Source organism: Eptesicus fuscus, chromosome 19 (assembly GCF_027574615.1).
Source record: "Eptesicus fuscus isolate TK198812 chromosome 19, DD_ASM_mEF_20220401, whole genome shotgun sequence".
Taxonomy (NCBI): Eukaryota; Metazoa; Chordata; class Mammalia; order Chiroptera; family Vespertilionidae; genus Eptesicus; species Eptesicus fuscus.
Genome location: NC_072491.1, coordinates 14,486,313 through 14,503,339, shown reverse-complemented (window position 1 = coordinate 14,503,339; position 17,027 = coordinate 14,486,313). Strand labels below are relative to the sequence as shown.

Here is a 17,027-nt window from a genome sequence, read left to right as displayed (position 1 = left end):
CCACTAGAAAATCATTTTGCTTCATTATCAAGAATATAGTTTAAAATTTCTAGTTCCAAAGTCAATAGGAAATTTTAGATTGCCCTGATTCATTGCCTGAGCTATCTTTCCAAGGGCATTATGCTAATGGTTTCTACTATGTCTTAAAAGCATCATTGAAATGGGAATTTAATATTAATTAGTTTATAATTAAAATTGTATAAAAATCCACATCCAAAGGGTGAAAGAGATTTACTATTGCAGACAGATCAGAATATAGACAAGAACAAAATTTAACTAGGAGATAACCTAGTTATAAAACCGTAGTTACCCCTAAACAGACTTAAGTTCAAAAGACTGACTGTTTAGGGGCTGGTGGACTATAAGAAGAGCCTTTTGCAAAAAGTTTACTCTGGTATTCCAGTTTTGCTCTTTGGCCAATGGATTATTTCACAAGTTGGGGGGGGGGGGGGGATCAAAGAATGAGATTCCTGAAGCCAGAAGTTTCTTTTTAGTTATAAAAATGAATGTATATGAGGCTCCTAATATGCCAAAAAACAAAAATGAGCATTTCAGGCACAGTTTTAAAAGCAGAATTACTCTAACCACCTAGCTCTCAGCATTTACTTTAGTCAGACCCCAAGAACTGTTTCTTTAGATTTTATCTAGGCTAGTCCCTGCAAGACAAACCAAAAGAGAAAAAGATCCAGGAACTCTGAGACAACCCCTGAGGCTGTCTTCAGCACAATCTGAGACTTGCTTATTGACAAAATAACCCTGATTGACAACCTGAGCACTTTCAGCTGGCTGTTCGTTATCACCTCCAACTGAACTGTAAACTGAATAGCTTTACTCAAGCTTACAGAACACAGTTTTTAACCAGCTGCCAATCCCTTGTAGCTATCCTACCAGAAAAAGTTCACCCAAAGTTCTGAACCAAAGATTAACAGTGCAGTTCAAGAAACTCACCCTTCTCTCTAGATGGTATTGTGGTTAAGTACCGTGTAGGTAATCAGCAGGAACAATACACCAGCTACTGTGGAAGTTACGCTAGACTTGGACAGATCACTTCATCTGTTTCTTAGTTCCAAAGTTCAAGATAGGTTCCTATTTATACAATGAATAGCATTTTCATCTACTTCCCTCAAAGACCTGTGAGAATAAACAGGAAAGGTAACCGAGTCCTCCCCGTGACTAACTACTGTTCCATAGGAGATATTCTGGAAGATAACATTACCAAAGGATCAATTTGGAAAGCCAAAGGAGTCGACCACAAAACGATCCAGCACGTCCGGCACCAACCCCCCCCCTCTCCCCCGTGTACTTCAAGGCTGCTTAGGGGTAGTTATAACCCTCAGTGAAAGATGCAAACAGAATCATTCTTTCCCTTCCCCGAATCTCTAGCCCCTCTAAAAGTTTATATAGCATTCTCCTTAATTGCCTTTTGGAAGAGAGAAGGTGTCCTGCCTTCCAGTCTTTCAAGAGGCTTTTCACTTCCTGCGGGAAAGTTTCAACTGCTTTGCCATCTCTTGGTGAAATTCCAATGTCCTTCTGAGATGATCTCTCTTCATTCACTTTTGCTTCCTCCACATTCTCAACAAAATTTTCTTTTCAAACCCATGTCGACTCACTTCACTGCCTATGATCTTCGCTGGCTTCCCTCTGCTTTTAGGAATAAAAGCCTTGCTGGGCCCGACCCCAGGCTTCCCCCACCTGCCTGCCTTCCACGGCTCCCTCCAGATTCAGCCATGCTAGTCCTCCTACAACTTCTCAAAAGCTTTCTTCTTCCTCACGCCTCAGGGCATTAACATGTGCTGTTCCCTCAGCCTGGAATGTTTCCACTTACACCTTAACATCCTTTTCGGACGTCAGTTCAAAAGTCACAGCCTCCAAAATGCCTTCTTTGAACCTTCTATAAAGGCTATGTCCTTTATAAACTCTTACACATCACACTCTCTGTTATCCCTTCAAAGCAAATTTCAGACTTACATGGTTACTTATTAAAAGCATGCCCTCTGCTTGACTGTAAGCCCTATGAGAGACCCTGTGCGTTTTCTAAATCCTAGGACCAACACAGCGCCTGGTATACAGCTGAATATGTATCAGTTGAATGAATACGTAAAGAAATCATTGAAAAGTCTTCATTACCTGACCCCAACTTTACTTCCCACTTCTCCGCAATTCAAATCCACCAAACCGGACTTTTGACGCTGCTAGAAGCACCTTTCCCCCCATCCTCAGGCCTTCAAACCCTGTGGCTTTCCCTGCCTAGAGAGTTCTCCCCATTTCTCTCCACCTGTTCAAATTCCATGGGCTTGCCAAGACCTAACTCCAGTTATCTTTTCTCCAGGATATTTCGTGGTAGTGCCGGTTCATTCATACATCTGTCCCTGCTCCACAATTCCAAAGCACTCAGCATTCCTTTTTCTAATTACATATCATCTCAGAGTACTTCATCGTGTCATGTCTGTGACTTATCTCCCCATCACGGGTGCGAACTCCTCAGGCTGCCCTGCTCACACCCCACTCCTCCACTCCCAGAGCACTAAGTGCTGAGCGCTCACTGACGTGTTTTTCCCTGGACATACCCCATTTTTCCTCGGAAGAGAGCATGAGCTTCCCCGAACGCCTCTGTATCTAAGGTGATTGAAATTGGCTTATGTGACTCTCCCCTCGAGTTCCTTTCCAGGGTCTCTTGCCTGGTATACAGTTGAATATGTATTAGTTGAATGAATAAGTAAGGGAGTCTCTTGCCTACCCTTCCCCCATTCTAATAAATGGTTAGCATTCTCTGGATTCTTGTTCTTCCCATGCCTACAAGAACCCCGAGTCCTCGGTGAGGGGCCCCTGCATACAAGGGAGGGGCTCCCAACCCCTTCAAACTGACACACACACACACACACACACACACACACACACACCATCACGCCCCTACACCCAGCGAAGGCTCTTTCGCTCGCTGTGACCTCACACACACCACCCAGGGTCCTCATCTGGGCCACTCACCCCCCTCCATCAAGGGGGCGTGGATACACTGTGACACCCCCTCCCTCCGCCAAGGAAAAATATCCCAGACCCGCAGTGTTTCTCCTTTTTGCCTCTGCCATTGAGTTACCCCCCTAGCGTCCTTTCTTTTCCCTTCCTTCCTCTTCTTAAGAGGCAGAACCTGGGCCCAAGATTACGAAGAACCAGTGCGGAGAAACCAGTCACAGCCCACCCAAGCCAGCTCCCACGCCACAGCCCCGGGCCCCGCGCCCGCCCCCATCCATCCCAGCCGGCGACCGCAACGCCAGCTCCGGCCTGGCCGGGACGCCCACCCCGGGCGGCCATCGCTCACTGACCCAGGCAGGTGTCCAACGAGGAAGTGGCGGCAGGAACAGGTGCGGAGGCGGACAAGCCTGGCAGACGTTAAGGGCTCAGCGCTCCATCCCTCCCGGACCTAAGCTCGGGCCTCACGGCTTCCAGGACCCCAGCGCCCCAGGAGCGAGTCACGTGCCAGCCGGAGCGGTCAGCTGACCGCGGCGCGCGCGCCGCTCCGCCTCCGCGCGCTCTACTGCGCAGCCGCAGCGCCTGCCGGGCCTCCGGAGGGGGCGGGGCTGGGAGGGCTGGGGGAGCCGGGAGCGGGGCGGGCGGGCGGCCCTGCTGCTCCGCGGTGGGTGGAGTCTCCCGCTCCGCCGGGTGCGGGCGGAGTCCCGATCGCCCCCTGGGAGGGTCCCCGCCACCGTTCCTAACGCTAACCCGCTCCTCCAGGTTTCTGCGGGCCGGTGCCTGTCTCCAGCCTCGACACAGCCTTCTCCGCTCGGGGGTGGGTCCAGACAGCCCCGGGTTCGGAGTCACAGCCTTCCGAGTTCATTTCGGCTGATTCACCTTTTCCTTCCAGGCCACCAGACGTCAAGTCCCTAAAGGTTCACCGCGCGTTTACTGTGCACTAGGAATTGAGCTCTTTTTTTCATTTATTTATTTTTAGGATTCTGTGCCGGAGCCATTCGCTCCTTGAGCCTGTCGCCTAGTCAATGTCATCTAGTTCATGCGCGTGTATGGTGCGTGGTAGACATAACTAGTTGAAACCACTTCAGAATGGGAAGCCAGGGAAGGTGGGGGGGTCAAAGGCACGGGCGCGAGGAAGCAGAGCCTTTGCGGGGCGGGCAGCCCTTTGAGACCGGTATCCTGATGCACCCCATCTACATGCGAGCAAACTGAGACACGGGTGATTATGTAACCGGACCCGGGGGCGGGGGAGGGGGTAAGTGTCAGATCGGAGTTCTGACCCCAGGCTGTCTTGACTCCCGTGCCCTTACTCAACCTCTGGAGCAGTGGTTCCCAACCTCCCTAATGCCGCGACCCTTTAATACAGTTCCTCATGTGGTGGGGACCCCACCCCCAACCATAAAATTATTGTCGTTGCTACTTCGTAACTGTAATGTTGCTCCTGTTATGAATCGTTATGTAAATATCTGTGTTTTCCGATGGTCTTAGGCGACTCCTGTGAAAGACCCCCAAAAAGGGGTCGTGACCCACTGGTTGAGAACCGCTGCGTCTGGAGCATAAAGCCTCTTCTTGCACTGTCTCTTAGGCACCCTCCTTTCATACCCTGAAGGCTCATGCGCTCATGGCATGTAGCTCACTTCACTTACATTCTTCCTGACCTTACAGAGTCCGCCTTTTCCTCAGAGTCTTACATGTGCATTGCACATAGTACAGAGTAAGCATTCGATAACCCCAGAGATTTCACAACTAAAGCGCAGGCGAGATTTTCAAACATTTTATGACAGCGGGGAAGGGAAGAGGTTATCTGGGTAATTAAACCTGTCCGTTCTTTTCTTCTGTTCCCTTGTATTCTTGGGCCCTAAACTAATAGAAATTGTCGTCTTTGTCATTATCTTCTTGGAAGTGTTATGAAACCTGGGGAGCAGCAAATGTTCATAGACATAGAAAAGTATTTTTTAAAAGTAGTTCTGTCCTCCGACCTTCATTTCAAGATCTTGCTACCTTTATTACTAGTCAAATTTGCTCAATGCAATTTCAAATGACACCGTGGGAAAGGGTTTGAACAACTACTGTCCTGTGCTAAGTGGTTGCCCATGAACAAAATCTATTTAATTTTCATCTTATTTACACAAATGTCCTAAAATAGCACAGTAAGTTAGCATTCAATTATAACTATTCAATATAGTTATAATGAACCAGTTAACCAAAAAAACTAAAAAACATGCAAAAAAAAGCCCTAGTATTTAATAATTATAAACATCTCTTTCATCTCCTATTTTATTGTTACACCTAATTTCTCAATTTACAAACATCGTTCCAAAAAAATTGATTTACTGAAGGGAAAATGTGTTTAAAAATTATCAACAAAAATAATGAACACCCATTTTAAGCACCCTTTGAATATTACTATTTTATTGTGTTATATTGTAAATCAGAAGACGCCTTAATCAATAAGCCACATTTATTTGGAGTCCTGTTCATTTCGCTAGCACTAGCAGGCCCAGAGGAAATCTTGCTTCTCAAATTCTGGGGCCCAATCTGGTGGAAGTCTCCCTTATTTATATGTTTTTCAGCTCTTTGTTTTCCAAATTTGGAATGAGACTTCCGGACCTTCTGAGAAAAACTCCTGTGTGCTGGGACAGGCCGTGAGACCATATCTCAAGGCCTGGCCTGGCGCCAGGACTGACAACTCTGTCTGGAACATAGTTTATGGCCTCTCTGGAATGGGAGTAGTCTTATTTTTCCCTATTATTTAAGCAAGCAAATGTTTACAGAAGCCAGAATATCAGGGTTAAAATTTTAAACAGCAGTTTTTACCCAAGATGGAGGTTACTCTACTTCAATTGAATCTTTTTATTTATGTGACTACTGTAGGAAAATAATTACTCATGGATCTTTCACATTTCTGTATATCTTGTGAGTAGAGATACTAACTCCCTTCTTTCCAAACTATCTTTTCAAGGATGTTTGTATAGCAAACAGCATTGAAAGAGAAATAACATTCCCTCTGAAGAACTGAATAGCCACACTTACTGTATAGTGTAAAAGATTTGGGTTCTCTAAGCTCAGAGTTACTCTCCTGTAATGACTGTGTTGATAACCTGTTGATAACCAATCATCCATCTGGGCCCATCTGTGTCCCATTGTGGGAATTAGGGGCACGGGGAACTGACACAAATATGCCTGTGCTCATACTGCTTGCTGTGCTGTGTGTAAAAATCCCGTCTCTGATCTTGTGTCAGCTGTCAGTATCCATGACACTGTGACATGCCAGGCTAATTTATAGGGTAAAATCTTAGCCCTTCCTCAGTTCTCGAAAGTGTGGGTGACAGTGATGGAATACATCAAAGACAGGACTTTCTGGAAGAGAAAGGATGAGGATCTCATGGGCCAATAATGGAATTTTCAGGAAGTCCATAGAAATTGATAGTGCGCCAAATTGTATTGAAACAGGAATTTTAGGGGAATATAGGGAGGCTTAGGGAATTTTTAGAATTGGGGTCCATGGAAAAACACAGGGCTGCAGATTGGGAGAAGGTACATCTCCATCACACAAGGAAGCCAGGTGCAGGGAGCAGCAACAGTTGCATTTACATTAAGACAAGGGAGCTGGAAGTAGCCAAAAAAGGTCTATATTTACAAAATAAAGAAGGAAGAAAGCCAGAAAGAAGAGAACAATGAGGGAGGAGGGCATCACATGTCCCACGTGGTGTTTGACCTTTGAGTTCAGGAGTTACTCTAGTAACCAGGCTAAGGGAATAGTGACCAATATGAGGGGATATCAAGGCACCAGGATCTGCAGCCTTTATAAGCCATAGGGCAGTGGTCGGCAAACTCATTAGTCAACAGAGCCAAATATCAACAGTACAACGATTGAAATTTCTTTTGAGAGCCGAAAACCGACTTCTGCGCATGGGCCACGAAGTTTCAATCGCACATGGTTTTCTGTGGAAGAGCCACACTCAAGGGGCCAAAGAGCCGCAGTTTGCTGACCGCTGCCATAGGGAAAAGGAACTCAGGGGGACCCTTTTCCCCCTCCCGACGTGGGAGTCTGTACTTGTTCTTCAATAAATCTCCACCTTTGCTATACTACCCTCTGTCCGTGGATTCATTCTTCGACTCCGGCGAACAAAGAATCCGGGTTCCAGTCCAAAAATTCCGTTTCAGTATGGTCCCTTGGAATCAGCTGTAGGCTAAATGGTATGGTCTGCTGAACAATAAATTGCCCTCTGCTTTATTGCCTGTGAATACAGAAGAACTGGGGGAGTTGTTGCAGGCCATCTTGTCTCAAAGACTCCAAATGGGGCCATGGTTGCTATGCTACTCAAGTCTCTCCTTCAGACAGAGGCACTTCCTCACCATTTCGGCAACCAGCCTCAGGTTTGCCCCTTGTAATGACTCGTATTGGTATTTGTCCTGGGTAGGCAGAAGGTCCCACCCTCTGTCAAACAATAATTACAGGGACCACACGGATAATGACCACTTGGTTGCGTACATTACTTGCCAAGTCTCCCTACAGTGGCCCATGTGGGCCGAAGTGGAGACATAAGTCTCTGTAATTTATAAAAATGCCTTGTCCCTCATGTATAACTCTTCTAGATGAAAGGTCTGGGTGAGAGTAGGGAATGACGGGGGAAATGTGAAGGTATAGCTACTGGAATGGGACAGACTGATTTTGTGAGGGTAAAAGGAGAACAACCCTCACCTGGGAAAGGAACACCTTAGACCTCAGCAAGAGTCGGGGAGGAAGGACCTTCAGTGTCTTTGTCTTCCAGAATCATCCCTGGAGGCTTTTTTCAGGAAGGAAAACATCTTAGAGTGATTCTCCTAAACTGTTGCAAGCACCTTCTGTTTAACTCACTGTTGGGTCCACCATCCCCTGCCAGATGGCTCTGAGTATGATTTGCAGTTTGATTGCCATTCCCTTTAACCTTACAAGGATGTCTATCTGAATAGCAAGGGATGGCCCCAGCTCCTAACCCTCCCCCACAAAATACCTGTCAACACCTCTGCACGTCTTCCCCAGCCCCATTCCTATAGCCATTGCTCAGCCATTCCATGGGGTGGATAAATGCCACCCGCCGGGTGACGTGGACAAACAGCAGTCTGACCGCCCTCGGGCAACTCCTCCATAAACAAGGACTGAACTCAGTTGTTCAAAAGCTGCCTGAAAACCATAAGATGTAACAGCTGGCGGAGAGGCCATGTTGGTGGTTTTGTTAACCTGTGCCCACTGAATGGTGTAGTCCTGACTTGGGGGCCCCGACAGTTGTAAATAATACTTTCTTTTCACGGTTACCATGTGCACCCCCAAAACGACATTGCTTGCATGGAAGCCAGGCATTATCTTGACTTGCTTTTAAAAGCATGGTATCTTGAACCTTAGGGAGTGATCATAAGATACTTTCAAGAATTTAAGGAAACACAACTAGTAAAGAACATAGCCCTCGAATGACTCTGGGGATTTCTCCAAAATGAAGCTTCCTTTGATTATGCAGCATTTATGCACCATCAGCAACCGGTTGTTGCTACAATGGAGGTCAACTAGAAAAGGCAGCGCAAAAATTGTCCCTGAGTTTAGTTGAAGTGATGACACCAACTCGACCCTGGAAGGCATTCACGTCAGCCTCAACTTATCGGCCAGAGAAATATTATAACATGGTAGAATTGTTTCACACTCCTTCCTCAGGGGCCAAGGCCATCTATAATATGGATTCTATTATTGCTGATACTGTACATCCTGCTGAGCCTACATGCATGGCTTGGGCCCAGGGGAAAGATCAGTACAGAAACTTCAGGAGAGAGTCCTGGGACTTTTCTTAAGTTAGACTGTGATGGTTTCTAGGATGTGTTTATGGATTGAGTCTGAGACCCCAGAAGACTTAGCTGAGGCCATGGCTGCAGGATGGCCTCTGGCTGCTGGGACGCCTGATCATAGTGGCCTCAACAAAATCTATATGAGACAATTGAACAGATGTGGTCCCAGCCTGTCAGTTAGGTGAATCACAGTGGCCAGTGGAGTGGCTTGTTTATGGGAAAATTCACCTGAAGCCAAGACAGTGTAGAAACTGGGAAACGATGCCTCATAGGGTTTCTTGCATTTCTGCCATTGTTCCGGACTCGCTTTTCAAGGATGTCTATATAACAGCGTTGGGAGACAGAGATAGTATTTCCCTCCAGAGCAAGGGTTAGGTAAGCATTTATTAAAACAAACACTTATTTTAGAATAGTTTTAGGTTTACAGAAAGGTTGTAAAGTTAATAGAGTTCCCATAAACCCTATACTCAGTTTCCACAATTCTTTTACCTTATATTAGTATGGTGTATTTGTCTAGGTGAGCTTTTATACCATCTAGTCTGAAAGATTTGGTTCCCTCAGCTTAGGGTTTCTCTCCTGTAATGCAAACCACCATGTATCCAGGTGTCCGGCTGGGTCTGTCCACACAACCCTATAGGACTCAGAGGCCAGGGGAGCTGACGTAAACATGATTATGCTCATGCAGATTACTATGCTCATGCCATGAATAATAAAATCCTTTCTCTCTGTCCCAAAGGCTTATTGTCTCTTATACGGTATCCATTAAAATATGTCAGATTGACTTGATAGCTTACAAGCAGAATAAAATCCCCAATTCTTCACATTTTTAACAATACCCCCCTTCCCTTACCCACTCCCCACATAACTGCTCCTTGCAGGCCTGAAACAGGTTCCTGTTTGATAAAGACACATTGAACTGAACTAAATGGGGTGATAGTTTATTTTATCAATTGTGTAGAGTGTATTTGAGGTCAGAGGTCAAGCTGTTATCTGCATAGAATTGGGTCATATCACTCAGACTTTGCCTAAGGGGATGGAACACACTCTATGGGCCCATGGGGGTAAAGCAATCATCGAAGTGAAGGTGAGAGAAAGCAGAGGGTTGGGGAGTTGGACAAGTTAGAGCTATCTGCAAGGTGACAGAGAAGTCTAGACCAATTGGTAAGCCTGGTGTTCGAAAGATGCAGGAATAGACCCTCAGGTATTGAGCTCCTGAGGGTGTATGAGGAGCATGGTAACATACCATAAGTCACATCAGCATAGCTCAGTGACAGAAGGGTCCGGCGGACATTCAGTGAGGTCCCTGAGCCTTTGGGTGGGTCCTGGCTCTTGGCCTGGAGTTCAGCAGTGGGATTCCCGTCCTGAACTGTACAGCAGCAAAAGGGACCTGGATTCCAAAGTAGGGATCCTCAGACAGAGCGGGATGTACTTTGGAAAGTACAATTAATATCATACTATCACTTTATTTTTGGAGGGGAACACAGTGTATCTAATAGAAATTATAGAAATTAACATCTGACAAAATACTCTTGGCATAACTGATTCTCTGGGGGCCTTGGGCAGTAGCCAAGTTACCAAAACAGTAGTTGGTCTGTTGGGCACGGGGCGATGATCGTGAATCTCGGCATGGTGAGCTAGAGGGTCCCCTGTCTCTGCTCCCTCATCCCTCAAGGTTGGCCTCAGAGACTGAAACAGAGCCCTGAGCCTCCAGGAAAAAAGCTGCCTCAGAAGCTGAGCACAAGCTGAAAAACCATGTGAATAATCACAACCTGTTAACACACATGCCGCATATTTACTTTTTTAAAAATATTTTTTTGTTGATTTCAGAGAGGAAGGGAGAGACAGAAACATCAATGATGAGAGAGAATCATTGATCAGCTGCCTCCTGCACGCCCCACACTGGGGATCGAGCCTGCAACCTGGGCATGCGCCCTGCACCCGACCTGCAATCGAATGCCAACCTCCTGATTCCTAGGTCGATGCTAAACCTGAGCCATGCCAGCCGGGGCCACACATTTACTTTTAAAGCTTTTTCACTTTTAAAAGTTAAAGCATCATTAAACAATTGGATTATGACTAAACAATCCCTGACATGAATTAAGCCCCCAAAGTAGCAATTTACTTAGAAACCATCTAAATATAGCTAATAATGTATATTAGCATGTGAGATGACCTCTTAACTTTACAAAATAATCCTATAATAGTAAATCCAGTTTATATGACACCACCAAATCTACTGTGGCATCTTAAAAAAAAACACACACAACTTTTTTCTGGCTCCATTATTTACTAGCTTTATGATCCTGGGAAAAATACCACGTTCCTAACCTATTAAATGAGATTAATATTCGCACCTCATAAATTTTGAGATTTGAGATCATGGAAGTGGGAGTTCTTGACATCATACTCACTATATACTTAAAAAATAAAATAATTAAAATAAAAAGCAAAACAGAGACAAATACTTCTTTTACAATAATGGGTCTAGGGTAGTTAGCAATGAATGTTTACTGCGCACAGAGATGGTATTTGGGTAACAAAATATCGATGAGGGGTGCTGTAGTCTCTGCTCTGGTGGGAGATTGTGCCCTGAGGGGGTCTGGGAAAAGGAGGATCACCCTGTGATTCCAAAGGTATGTTATCCTAGATGCAAAAATAAATAAACAGACAGACAGACAGACAGACAGACAGGCTAAGTTAAGGTAAAGACTGACCTTTGTCAAGGAAGCCACAGGCATAGGAGGTGACTACCCACTATGACTCGCTTTTAGTTGGCATTTTTATGTTCAGAACATCCTATGTGGCTCCGAGTTTGTAAGGCCGGCCGGCCATCCAGGCCTCCCCTGAGCTTGTCACGTTTAGGATGTGGCCCCTTTTTCATCCACAATGTCTTTGTTCCAAATCACATATATTGTCAGGTGATTTGCTTGTTCTTTACATTTCTCTTACGTGTGTCTCTTGCATACGTATCTCTTCACTTCCTTGTTCCGGGGCCCAAATGCAGAACTCGGATAACATTAGGAAACTCAAGGTTCTTTCCGATGTGATCAGAGACACAAAGTCATGTGGGAGGCCAAAGAGAAGGCTCTTTCTCGGTGGGCAGAGGCTCTTCAAACATTTTCATTCGCTTTAAAATAAGCAACACAGTTTCCCCATCGTGCTGAACTGTTCTTGCTGTTTCCCAGACTGAGAAGCAACCGAAGAGACAGTTGCTGCTTAGGAATGTTAAATGCATATGTGGCTCTCCTGCTAAATCTGACAGCCCTTCCTCAGCAGCCAAGGCTGGGAGATTAGCAATGTAACTCTCTCTTTGAAACATGCAGTGGATTTACTCATCAGGATTCACACACACACACACACACACACACACACACACACACACACACACACCAAAAAACGCACTTCATTCAATTACACTAAGATTAGGATGTTGTCATTTACATAGTGTTTTTAATAAGTAAATATTTCACTCTTTATAAAACTGAGATAGGAAGTGTAGTTAGAATACAGACCTACTTTAAAAAAGATTTATCTGGTTCAAGGAAAGCCCAGACCTGGGGCTTTGAAAAATAGGGCACCATACGTTGTGGATGACACACGATTTAAAATTTCTGGTGGGTGGAAGGTCCAACTGCCCCAGTGGGAGGCTGGGTTATAACCTGCAAGATCGCAATCTCCATTTCTTGGGAATTCAGGCACAAATTAGCATGTGGAGAACAGCCCAGTTGTTCCCTGGAAAGCTACTGCATTTTCTTCCATCCCAGCATTCTTTTTTTTTTTTTTTCTAAAATACATTTTTATTGAATTCAGAGAGGAAGGGAGATGGAGAGAGAGAGAAATTGAAACATCCATGATGAGAGAGAATTGTTGATTGGCTGCCTCCTACACACCCCACACTGCCCTGACTGGGAATCGAACCATCACCTCCTGGTTCATAGGTTGATGCTCAACCACTGAGCCACACCAGCTGGGCTTCAGAGAGTTCTGTAAAGGAATGGCACAGTCCTGCCTAGAACCACAGTCATGACGGGTCTCCTGCAGCAGACCCACTAGTTAGTGACAGACAGCTCTCTCTGCCCCACTGAGAGTGTCTCATAAAAATGCTTATCACTACTGGCCAAGCTAATTCAGAATAGTCTTCTCTTTTGGCAACATCCACCCCAACATTCTCACCTGGGCAAGACCCCCTACTTAAGTTTTATCCCCACCATCTTGTGGTGGCCATCTTGTGGCGACCATGTTGTGACGACATCACGCACGAGGGCCACCTAGGGCTTTATTAGTATAGATTAGAAAACAAGATCTAGAGGCAGGCCTAGTGCTTTTCTCAATTTCAAACCAGAAAGAGTATACGATATTTTGAAATATTCACAGCAACTGTAATGTTACGCAAAACTATGTATGATTTCTCTGCTGACAAAGTCTTAGATAGTTCTAAGGTTTGTGGACTACATTCGTTACCAAGGTTAAATATTAATAAGAAGGAAGCAAAGGGAATCAGACATTGTTGAGCCGAATGGGCTGGTACACTGAGCGTGTTTGCTTCACCTGGAAGATACAGTTAACAACCCTCCCTTCCCCCATGTAGGGAGCAGCCCCCCCTACAGGATTGGGGGGAAACACACGGGGGGTTAGCACAGGCACGATAGAAGTCAATATGGCACAGGGGGAGGTGCTTGACCACAGAGGCCAGTCAGTCTAACTGAGAAAGGGATCCTTGCTAGGGGTCTGGGCCCATCAGAAGCCAGAGAAAATTTGGGAAGTTGATTGGTTATTCTGAAAAAAAAGCTCCTGGTTAAAATCCCAGGAAACAAAGAGCACGCTGTCTTTCTCTCTCTCTCTCTCTGTCTCTCCCACCTGGTAATGCACTCACCTGTTCATTCATGCACACCACCATGTAGGCCTAGCTGCAACCAGGTCCCACAGACCACATGGGATCCAAAGAACTAAGCTTTAGTATGAAACAGAAACTCTGGACACTGGCCTTTGTCTTGGCCTTGATGAAGACAGGGTTGGACACTTTCCATGGCAGGGGGGGGGACTCCTTTGATTTTGCATCACAAACACATTCTCTTGCCACACCTCCATCTTCCCTGCATGGGTCCGTGAAACGCTTTACTCATGATCCTGGGGAAGAGCCTAATTTCAACAAACCATGCACTCATAATTGAAATTCCAGTTAGCTGAGGGTGACAATTAAGATATAACTTTTTCTTCATTCAAGTTGATGAACCCCTGAATTCAAGGTCCTTGGCCTTGGGACCAGGTTAAGAAATTTTGTCTTCATCCAATGGATTGATGAATTGTGGGAACTCCAGGCATTGCAGCTGGCCAGTGCAGGCTCTTCCTACACACACGGGGTGTGTAGTGGGGTTTTTAGCCATTCGTCTCTGACAGTTCCCTAGCAGTCAGTAAAGAATTACATCTCTTTGGGAGCTGCCCTTCCTGGGTGTTTGCCTGTGCTGTGTCCCCATCCAGTTTCACCTACTCCTACTAAGCCCCCAGGCCTTCCCACCCCAACCCATCCTCCTCTGGAATCGTCAGCTGCTGCCCAGGACCTCGCTGGACCAGGCCCCCTTTTCCCTCCCCATTTCAGGCTTGATGCCCCAGCTTGTACCTCCTCCATTTGCTCCCTTTAGCTTCTTCTGCTTCCCACTGTGTCCCCTACAAAGCTCCCGTCGTCCCTTCTGGGAGCTTACCTGGTTGTGTCCACAAGAGCTTGCAAACCCTTCAATGGTCAAGCCCCATGAAAGATACAAAAAAAATGCCATTCCTCTTGCCTCACTGATCAGTCATGTTTGGAAATAAATTTTTACCCTCTGTGGTCACAGGTATCAGTGATAGACACAGGGGTAAATAATCTGACTGCAGCCTCAATGCATACCAAGGCCCTGACCTGGCCTCTTCTCTAATTAAGTACCAAGCTCCCAACCCATACCCACATAATCACAGGCACTTAATATCCCCGAGAAAGAGATTCTTTTCCATGTTTTACCCAGGAGGAAACTTAGATAAGAGAGGCTCAATAACATCTCTCAAATCAAGCCACAAATTTAGTAGTGGATCCAGGATTTGAACCAAGGTTATCTGATACCCAGGTCTATGCAGCGCGTGCTCAAGAAATGGTGGTTTTTGTTATTGGTGGTGGTGGGGGTGTTATTTCAGAGTTGGTTTTTCTTTTTATTTTTTTAATATGATTTTATTTATTTCAGAGAGAGGAAGGGAGAGGGAGATAGAAACATCAGTGATGAGAATCACTGATCATCCTGCATGGCCCCTACTGGGGATGGAGCCCAAAACCAGGGCATGTGCCCTGACAGGGAATCGAACCATGATCTCCTGGTTCATAGGTTGATGCTCAACCACTGAGCTACACTGGCCTGGCTCATAGTTGGTCTTTCATTTGCATTCCCTGGAAGGAGATTCTGAGACACGGAAAACCCAATTGAAAACGATGTCATTAGGGAGTGTTCCCAGGAAAAATCAGAAGGAAGTGGGGCAGGAATAAAAGGGGGACCAAGAAAAGGGGTGACACCAAGCAGAGGAGACTTGGGGATGAGGTAGAGTCCATCTCAGAGTTGTCCAATGAACAAAAGGTTGAGAACTTTTTTTTTTTTTAATATATTTTATTTATTTTTTACAGAGAGGAAGGAAGAGAGATAGAAAGTTAGAAACATCAATGGGAGAGAAACATCGATCAGTTGCTTCCTGCACACTCCCTACTGGGTATGTGCCCGCAACCAAGGTACATGCCCTTGACCGGAATCGAACCTGGGACCCTTGAGTCCGCAGGCCGACGCTCCATCCACTGAGCCAAACCGGCTAGGGCGGTTGAGAACTTTTATATTCCCATGCCTGCCCATCACTAATTAGAAGCAGCTCCCGGGACTTGTGGAGGAGGCGTAATCGGCAGGGAAACCTGGCTCCCTCGGTTTACATAGCATGGGTGAGGCGGGCTGTGGCCGAGAAGGTGTGGCCGAGAAGGTGTCAGCACAGAGCATGCTGACAGCATGGCTCAGGTGACCTCAAACATGGAGCAGCTAGGTAGCAAAGTACAGCTCTGCTTTTGCTGTTTTCTGTTTGTAGGGATACCAACATAGCATTCAGTGCTGAAGAGAAAGCAATCTGCAGAGAGTAACAGTACGTTTTTCCTGTCGGAAGGCCAAGGCTCTGCTCCCAGTTTGTCAGCATCATGACCTCGGAGGAGTCATTATCCCTGTGGCCCTCAGCTTCCCCTCAGGACCACGGGCCACCTTAGAGACCACACTGAGGGCGCTAAGTAGACACTTTGTGGTGGACCACAATTATTCTACTCTGTTAGCACCGTAGGGATTCGGGTTGTGACTGACCTACAAGCTCGCTTCCTGCTGGGTCTCTCACCACAAGGTTCCCTCTCATTTTCCATGTTTCTGTTCTTCTCCCAGGGGAGTTTGCTTTTGTGTATGTGATTCAGCTCTCCCGAGGGAACCCATGACCGTCATGTGAGACGTGTTTAATTTTGCACAGTTCAATTGCCTATTCGTCAGGGTGTACGAGGTGACTCTGCTTTTCCAGTGATACTGCACAGGAAAAATCACTCAAGATCTTTTTTTTTCTAGGAGGTTTAAAAGAGGGAAATATAAGTGACTCACCTCTTTGTGAGGATCCATATTGCAGTGAAGAAATAGCAAAGGGTGCTATGTCCTTCAAACATGTGTGAATACGTGACCTGTCTTCCAGCCTCGGGATGCGATGGATGCTATTAGACTTGTATTACAGTTTTATGATCTTCTAAATTGGTTAGCAACGGGGATGAACTTCTGTAATGCTGTTATTTGTGGCAGAGCTGGGTGTGAGGAATGTGACCCCATGGATGTGGCCCCCAGATGTCCCAAGGTTGCAGGTTCGATCCCTGGTCAGGGCACATACAAGAAGCAACCAATGAATGCATAAATAAGTGGAACAACAAATCAATGTTTCTCTCTCTCTCTCCTCTCTCTCTCCCCCTTCTTCTTTCTCTCTAAAATCAATCAATAAATTTTTTTAAAAAAACTAAAATAGGCCTAAAGCTAGGCCTCTTGTACCAAACAATTAGTGAATGCAAAAAAAAAGTTATTGAAGAAAATAAATAAAATTCATGGAACTCAGTTTATTGCAATATTTGCTTTATTGTGGTGGTCTGAAACCAAACCAGCAGTATCTCCAAAGTCTGCCTGTCCTATGATATCATCTAGGTAAATGTTGAAATAATGTAAAAACAATGC

At 45.7% G+C, this 17,027-nt stretch overlaps 1 protein-coding gene across 2 annotated transcripts in view; it reads right to left on the bottom strand.

Moving 5' to 3' along the window:
- The window catches only part of ATP6V1C1 (ATPase H+ transporting V1 subunit C1), a 36,481-nt gene extending 32,959 nt beyond the window's left edge, over window positions 1-3,522 (bottom strand). Inside the window, exon 1 of one of the 2 annotated variants that reach the window (XM_054708482.1) lies at window positions 3,321-3,522. The gene's annotated coding sequence lies outside the window, so the exon portion shown is untranslated. The remainder of the gene's footprint in view (window positions 1-3,320) is intronic. The other variant, XM_008148484.3, reaches the window with a different exon arrangement.
- Window positions 3,523-17,027: the final 13,505 nt, after the last annotated feature.